The sequence below is a fragment of the Mobula birostris genome, chromosome 31, assembly GCF_030028105.1.
Source record: "Mobula birostris isolate sMobBir1 chromosome 31, sMobBir1.hap1, whole genome shotgun sequence".
In the NCBI taxonomy this organism is placed as follows: domain Eukaryota; kingdom Metazoa; phylum Chordata; class Chondrichthyes; order Myliobatiformes; family Myliobatidae; genus Mobula; species Mobula birostris.
In genome coordinates, this window is record NC_092400.1 from 29234187 (window position 1) to 29243597 (window position 9411).

A 9411-nucleotide genomic window follows, 5' to 3' on the forward strand; every position below is an offset into this window, starting at 1 on the left:
CGATCCACACATTTACAAAGGAATGCATTTGGAGGCTTCCTGTATTAAAGAGTTTTTGAAAGTACAGAAACTTGAGAATGATTGGTCTTGGACTTTGAAGTCTCCTCACCTGGAATACATTTTTGCCATTCCAGCTTTCTGTTTTCTTCAAAGATATTCATCGTGGAGGAATATGGTGAGGAAGTCAAGGATCAAGGATCCATTTGCAGAGGGAGATACAGAGGCCCAAGTTTTGGAGCTTGTTGATTAGAACTGAGGGTATGATTATGTTGAACGTTGAGCTGCAATCAATAAACAGCAACCTGATGTAAGTATTCCTATTGTACAGGTGATCATAGGTGATCACCCACCATTACCTTCCCGTCTTCAATCCACTTTTACATCCCGTTTGCAGAGAGACGTTGATAGGTTGCAGAAGTGGGCTGAGAAGTGGCAGATGGAGTTCAACCTGGAGAAGTGTGAGGTGGCACACTTTGAAAGGACAAACTCCAAGGCAGAGTACAAAGTAAATGGCAGGATACTTGGTAGTGTGGAGGAGCAGAAGGATCTGGGGGTACATGTCCACAGATCCCTGAAGGTTGCCTCACAGGTAGATAGGGTAGTTAAGAAAGCTTATGGGGTGTTAGCTTTCATAAGTTGAGGGACAGAGTTTAAGAGTCGCGAGGTAATGATGCGGCTCTATAAAACTCTAGTTAGACCATACTTGGAGTACTGTGTCCGGTTCTGGTCACCTCACTATAGGAAGGATGTGGAAGCATCGGAAAGGGTACAGAGGAGATTTACCAGGATGCTGCCTGGTTTAGAGAGTATGCATTATGATCAGAGATTAAGGGAGTTAGGGCTTTACTCTTTGGAGAGAAGGAGGATGAGTGGAGACATGATAGAGGTATACAAGATATTAAGAGGAATAGATGGAGTGGATAGCCAGCGTCTCTTCCCCAGGGCACCACTGCTCAATACAAGGGGACATGGCTTTAAGGTAAGGGGTGAGTTGTTCAAGGGGGATATTAGAGGAAGGTTTTTTACTCAGAGAGTGGTTGGTGCATGGAATACACTGCCTGAGTCAGTGGTGGAGGCAGATACACTAGCGAAGTTTAAGAGACCACCAGACAGGTATATGGAGGAATTTAAGGTGGGAGGTTATATGGAAGGCAGGGTTTGAAGGTCGGCACAACAATGTGGGCCGAAGGGCCTATACTGTGCTGTACTATTCTATGTCCTATGTTTATCAACGTGCCTCAGATCACATAGAAACATAGAAAATAGGTGCAGGAGTAGGTCATTCGGCCCTTTGAGCCTGCACCGCCATTCAGTATGATCATGGCTGATCATCCAACTCAGAACCCTGTACCAGCCTTCCCCCCATACCCCCTGATCCCTTTAGCCACAAGGGCCATATCTAACTCCCTCTTAAATATAGCCAATGAACTGGCCTCAACTATTTCCTGTGGCAGAGAATTCCACAGATTCACCACTCTCTGTGTGAAGAAGTTTTTCCTAATCTCGGTCCTAAAAGGCTTCCCCTTTATCCTCAAACCGTGAACCCTCGTTCTGGACTTCTCCAACATCGGGAACAATCTTCCTGCATCTAGCCTGTCCAATCCCTTTAGGATTTTATATGTTTCAATAAGATCCCCCCTCAATCTTCTAAATTCCGACGAGTATAAGCCTAGTCGATCCAGCCTTTCATCATATGAAAGTCCTGCCATCCCAGGAATCAATCTGGTGAACCTTCTTTGTACTCCCTCTATGGCAAGGATGTCTTTCCTCAGATTAGGGGACCAAAACTGCACACAATACTCCAGATGTGGTCTCACCAAGGCCTTGTACAACTGCAGTAGTACCTCCCTGCTCCTGTACTCGAATCCTCTTGCTATGAATGTCAGCATACCATTCGCCTTTTTCACCGCCTGCTGTACCTGCATGCCCACTTTCAATGACTGCTGTATAATGACACCCAGGTCTCGTTGCACCTCCCCTTTTCCTAATCAGCCACCATTCAGATAATAATCTGCTTTCCTGTTTTTGCCACCAAAGTGGATAACCTCACATTTATCCACATTAAATTGCATCTACCATGAATTTGCCCACCCACCTAACCTACCCAAGTCACCCTGCATCCTCTTAGCATCCTCCTCACAGCTAACACTGCCGCCCAGCTTCGTGTCATGCGCAAACTTGGAGAGGCTGCATTTAATTCCCTCATCTAAGTCATTAATATATATTGTAAACAACTGGGGTCCCAGCACTGAGCCTTGCGGTACCCCATTAGTCACTGCCTGCCATTCTGAAAAGGTCCCGTTTATTCCCACTCTTTGCTTCCTGTCTGCCAACCAATTCTCTATCCACATCAATACCTTACCCCCAATACCGTGTGCTTTAAGTTTACACACTAATCTCCTGTGTGGAACCTTGTCAAAAGCCTTTTGAAAATCCAAATATACCACATCCACTGGTTATCCCCTATCCACTCTACTAGTTACATCCTCAAAAAATTCTATAAGATTCGTCAGACATGATTTTCCTTTCACAAATCCATGCTGACTTTGTCCGATGATTTCACCGCTTTCCAAATGTGCTGTTATCACATCTTTGATAACTGACTCTAGCATTTTCCCCACCAACGATGTCAGGCTAACCGGTTTATAATTCCCCTGGTTTCTCTCTCCCTCCTTTTTTAAAAAGTGGGGTTACATTAGCCACCTTCCAATCCTCAGGAACTAGTCCAGAATCTAACGTGTTTTGAAAAATTATCGCTAATGCATCCACTATTTCTTGGGCTACTTCCTTAAGCACTCTGGGATGCAGACCATCTAGCCCTGGGGATTTATGTGCCTTTAATCCCTTTAATTTACCTAACACCACTTCCCTACTAACATGTATTTCCCTCAGATCCTGCATCTCACTGGACCCTCTGTCCTCTACTATTTCCGGAGGATTATTTATGTCCTCCTTAGTGAAGACAGAACCAAAGTAGTTATTCAATTGGTCTGCCATGTCCTTGCTCCCCATAATCAATTCACCTGTTTCTGTCTGTAGGGGACCTACATTTGTCTTAACCAATCTTTTTCTTTTCACATATCTATAAAAGCTTTTACGGTCAGTTTTTATGTTCCCTGCCAGTTTTCTCTCATAATCTTTTTTTCCCTTCCTAATTAAGCCCTTTGTCCTCCTTTGCTGGACGCTGAATTTCTCCCAGTCCTCAGGTGAGCCACTTTTTCTGGCTAATTTGTATGCTTCTTCTTTGGAATTGATACTATCCCTAATTTCCCTTGTCAGCCACAGGTGCACTACCTTCCTTGATTTATTCTTTTGCCAAACTGGGATGAACAATTGTTGTAGTTCATCCATGCGATCTTTAAATGCTTGCCATTGCCTATCCACCGTCAACCCTTTAAGTGACATTTGCCAGTCTATCTTAGCTAATTCACATCTCATACCTTCAAAGTTACCCTTCTTTAAGTTCAGAACCTTTGTTTCTGAATTAACTATGTCACTCTCCATCTTAATAAAGAATTCCACCATATTATGGTCACTCTTACCCAAGGGGCCTCTCACGACAAGATTGCTAATTAACCCTTCCTCATTGCTCAATACCCAGTCTAGAATAGCCTGCTCTCTAGTTGGTTCCTCGACATGTTGGTTCAAAAAACCATCCCGCATACGTTCCAAGAAATCCTCTTCCTCAGCACCCTTACCAGTTTGGTTCACCGAATCTATATGTAGATTGAAGTCACCCATTATAACTGCTGTTCCTTCATTGCACACATTTCTAATTTCCTGTTTAATACCATCCCCAACCTCACTACTACTGTTAGGTGGCCTGTACACAACTCCCACCAGTGTTTTCTGCCCCTTAGTGTTATGCAGCTCTACCCATATCGATTCCACATCCTCCCAGCTAATGTCCTTCCTTTCTATTGCGTTAATCTCCTCTCTAACCAGCAATGCTACCCCACCTCCTTTTCTTTCAGGTCTATCCCTCCTGAATATTGAATATCCCTGAATATTGAGCTCCCATCCCTGGTCACCCTGGAGCCACGTCTCTGTGATCCCAACTATATCATATTCATTAATAACAATCTGCACTTTTAATTCATCCACCTTGTTACGAATGCTCCTTGCATTGACACACAAAGCCTTCAGGCTCGCCTTTACAACACTCTTAGCCCTTATACAATTATGTTGAACAGTGGCCCTTTTTGATTTTTGCCCTGGATTTGCCGGCCTGCCACTTTTACTTTTCACCTTACTACTTTTTGCTTCTACCCTCATTTTACATCCCTCTGTCTCTCTGCACTTGTTCCCATCCCCCTGTTGTGAACTAACCTCCTCTCTCCTAGTCTCTTTAATTTCATTCCCACCCCCCACCCATTCTAGTTTAAAGTCACCTCAGTAGCCCTCGCAAATCTCCCCAACAGGATATTGGTCCCCCTAGGATTCAAGTGTAACCTGTCCTTTTTGAACAGGTCATACCTGCGCCAAAAGAGGTCCCAATGATCCAAAAACTTGAATCCCTGCCCCCTACTCCAATCCCTCAGCCACGCATTTATCCTCCACCTCATTGCATTCCTACTCTCACTGTCGTGTGGCACAGGCAGTAATCCCAAGATTACTACCTTTGCGGTCCTTTTTCTCAACTCCCTTCCTAACTCCCTATATTCTCCTTTCAGGACCTCTTCCCTTTTTCTACCTATGTCATTGGTACCTCTATGTACCACGACGTATCGCTTGTACATAAGCTTCTGGACCAGCCGACGAAGCGGCACCTTGTCAAAAACATTACTGTGTTGTGTGCCAACAGCAAGCAAGAATAATCAGATATCTTTGATTCCCAGGCATTAAATTTCAAAGCATCAGCTCAAAACTTGGTGATACCCACGAAGTATCACTTGGTTCCTTGGTCCTCCATGATGAATATCTTTGAAGAAAACAGAAAGCCGGAATGGCAAAAATGTATTCCAGGTGAGGAGACTTCAAAGTCCAAGACCTATTATTCTCAAGTTTCTGTACTTTCAAGAACTCTTTAATACAGGAAGCCTCCAAATGCATTCCTTTGTAAATGAAGACGTTTGATACATTAAAACATAGGATATTCTGGAGATGCTGGAAATACGAGCAGCACAGACAAAATACTGGAGGAACTCAGAAGGTCAGGCAGAGTCCTCACAAGAGGAATTTAGGGTCAAGACCCTTCATTGGAGCTGGAAAGGAAGGAGTCAGAAGCTAGAATAGGGTGAGAGGAGGGGAAGAAGTATAAGCTGGCAGGTGATAGGTGAGACCAAGTGAGGGGAAAAGTGGGTGGAGAGGGGATGAAGTAAGAAGCTGGGAGGGGATAGGTGTGAAAAGCCGAAGAAGGAATAGGAGAGGATGGTGAAGAAAGGGAAGGAGGGGAACCAAAGGGACGTCATGGGCAGATGAGAAGGGGTGAGAGAAAACCTAGAATGGGAAATAGAAGAGAGAAAGGATAAGGGGAGAAATTGCTAGATATTAGAAATATTGATGTTCATAGCATCAGGTTGGAGGCTTCCAGAGAATGATGTGTTGCTCCTCTAACCTGAGATTGGCCTCATCATAGCAGTAGAGGAGATCTTGGACAGACATGTCAAAATGGGAATAGGAAGTCAAATCAAAATGTCTAGTCACTTGGAGATCCTGGCTTTTACGGCAGACAGAATGAAGTTTAAAATAAATTTCCCTCTCAGTGCTTTGATACATTTTGTATCATCATACTTAGTCATACTATTAAAAGCAAAATAAATCATTTTAATATCTGGAAATAATTACTCACCAGAAGCAGAAGGATAATAGGCTGGATGGCACTATTTATTGGAGATGAGGTTTTTCTTAAATGGACTCTTCTGACATAATATTGATTCCAAAATTACAAATCAATTTACATCAGCAATAGTTCAAGATTACATTTTGATTGTGGGATGGCTTCAGTATCTACTGGAAATTCAGATGTAATAGAAAATTGCAGCAAAACTCTCATTTATTTTTCTTTTTAGCAGCAGTGGTCATTTCAACATTGATTAGTCTGCAGTTTTAATTAGGTTCTTAAGTCACAAATTAAGATCTTTTTGTCCCAAACTTGCACGCTCAGTTCCTAGTGTGCACCAAGATTAACTGCCCAAGACCAAAAGATTCTCGGTAGTATTATTACAGACCAGTGTGGCAGGGGTTTCAAAGACACAAGCTATCAAACTCAAAGCAACACAGACAGAATACCGGAGGAACTCAATAGGTCATACAGCATCTATGGAAAATTGTAAAGACTTGACGTTTCGGGCCGAGATCTTAATTTGTGACTTCAGAACCTAATTTTAACGACATCTGTGCTCCTGCAAGCTTCATTCTGTCTGCCGTAAAAGGCAATGACTACCCATTTCACTTTGTCTTCCCATTCCTACGTGTCTTCAGGTCCTGAAGAAGGGTTTCTAACTTTCCCTGGATGTGTCCAAGTATAACAAAATTGGTACTTCTGTAAAATAAAATTTGTGAAAAGAAAATGCTTTCCTCATTGAGGACACCCTCAGTTTTCACAGTCTTAAACCATGCATAGCTGTTGACCCCAACCCAGCAGGAGCGAACTATATCTGTTGGGTTCAGTCAGTACATATTTCTGCCAAACATTTGGACTTGAATGAGGTTATGCTAAATTAACCTAACCAGATTAGGATTAGGATTATTTATTTATTTATTTATTTATTTAATATGTTTTTGTTCTTCTTCAACATCTTTTTTGATGCTATTCTGTAAATGACTGTTGGCTTATGTGGGGATAAAATAAGTACCTGGGTTCCAAATAAGTACTTGGATAGGGTTGCAGAGGAGTTATTTAGAGATACAGCACAGAGTAGACCCTAGCAGCCGCACTACCCTGCAACCATGGTTTAACCTTAACCTCATCATAGGACAATTTACAATGACCAATTAACCTATCTGGTACATCTTTGGACCGTGGGAGGAAACCGGACAGCTGGGGAAAACACACTCATCCCAGAAGGATGTACCAACTCATTCCTGATGATGTCGGCATTGAACTCCAACGCTTAAACTGTAATAGCATCGCGCTAACTGCTACACTACTGTGGCACCCAATTTTTAATTTTATACCAAGAAGATCCTTTTGATAGGTTGAAAGCACATCCGTCAGCTTTAACCTGGACATTTATAACAAAGTCAGTGCTTTTGCAAGCTCAATTGGATTCCATCACAATCTTTACCCCCTGATGGTCACCATAATGCACTACTGTACTTCGACTATCACGCAAGGCAACTTTGCACTCAATGAAGAGTGCAGGTGTGCCAGGAATACTGTTTGCTGGTTGGAAATGAGGTGACTAATCTGGATATTCCAAGGACAAGAATCATGTTTTGATTCCATAGAACCTTTCTGACGTCTGTAAGTGTAGAAGCGTGCTTGGAATACTTTCTATTCTGCTATTCAAACAGTACTTAATCTCAACACCATCCTGTACTAAATGACCCATTTCATTGACATTCCCTCCATAACTGTCATACAATAGCTGCCAGGGTGTTCCAACTAAAAGATGAATTGTAGTAATTCAAAGATATTTTTTCCCCAAATTCCTGATCCCTGCAACAGGCTATTTCCAAATCCCTGACCTCTATTACAGAGAAGTACAATAAGATAGATAGATAGAGAGACAGACATACTTTATTGATCCCGAGGGAAATTGGGTTTCGCCACAGCCACACCCACCAAGAATAGAGTACAAACATAGCAACATAGAACCACAAATAACCAAATAACAATGTGTAAATTATGCCAGATGGAAATAAGTCCAGGACCAGCCTATTGGCTCAGGGTGTCTGACCCTCCAAGGGAGGAATTGTAAAGTTTGATGGCCACGGGCAGGAATGACTTCCTATAACGCTCAGTGTTGCATCTCAGTGGAGCCAGAGTCCAACAGCAAAAAGTTCAATATCCAGGCTACAATCACGTTCCTTGTTCGTAATATGACCAGGATTGCACCATCTGTTGTTAACCAGAACAGCAAGCCCCCCCTCCTTTCCGCTTACCACTCTCAGTGCAATTCCAGTCAGCCTGAATGGTCTATAGTCCTCTATGGAAACGTTTTGGTTGGGTATGTCCTCGTGCAGCCACGTTTCAGTAAAACACATAACATTGCTCTCCCGAAATGTTCTCTGACTCCTGGCTAGTGCCGTCAACTCGTCCATTTTACTACCCAGTGATCTCACATTGCCCATAATGAGACAGGGGAGATACGGCTTATAAATCCTCTTCTCCATAAGCAGAAGGGCAAAGCATTACCTCCCGATTATGCACCATCCACTCTTTAACAGTTGTCATCCTAGTACAACTGAGTAAAAATGTTTAACTTAATGCCGCTTGAAACTTCAACAAGATGGTTCTCCAGCACTTTCAAAGGTGATGGGCAAAGATCACAGGATGAGAGCTTTGCTGACAAGGTTATAAGACCAGAAGATAAATGGCCAAATGGCCTAATTCTGCTCCTATGAGCCCACTGCACTTTTTCATCATGGCTGATCTATTTTCCTCTCAGCCTCAATCTTCTGCCTTCTCCCTGTATCCCTTCATGCCCTGACTAATTAAGGATCTATCAACCTTGTCTTAAATATACCCAATGACTTAGCCTCCACAGCCACCTTGGCACCTCTCTCTAGCTAAAGAAATTCCTCATCTCCAATTCAATGGACGTCCCTCTATTTTGAGACTCTGTCCTCTAATCTTAGACTTCCCCACCATAGGAAACATTCTCTCCACATCCCCTCTATCGAGGTTTTTCAACATTCAATAAGTTTCAATGAGCTCTCCCCTCATTCTTCTGAACTTAAGCGAGTACAGGCCCAGAAATAAGGCGGCAAAAACTGCTCAAAATACTCCAAGTGAGGCTTCAACAATGCCTTATAAAGCCTCAACATTACACTCTTGCTTTTATATTCTAGTCCTCTCAAAATGATTGCCAACATTGCATTTGTCTTCCTCACCACTGACTCAACCTGCAAATTATCTTCAGGAAATCCCAAGTCCCTTTGAATTTTCTCACCATTTAGAAAGAAATGAATAAAAGTTATCAATAAATAAAAATAAAATACAAAACCAATTTACCTAGTTGTGACTTGTTGAGTCAAGCAACTTAGATAGATAGATAGATATACCTTATTGATCTCGAGGGAAATTGGGTTTCGTTACAGCCGCACCAAGAATAGAGCATAAATATAGCAATACAAAAACCACAAACAATCAAACAACAAAATGCAAACTATGTCAGATGCAAAATAAGTCCAGGACCAGTCTATTGGCTCAGGGTGTCTGACCCTCCACGGGAGGAGCTGCAAGTTCGATGGCCACAGGCAGGAACGACCTCCCATGCCGCCCAGTGTTGTATCTTGTCATGT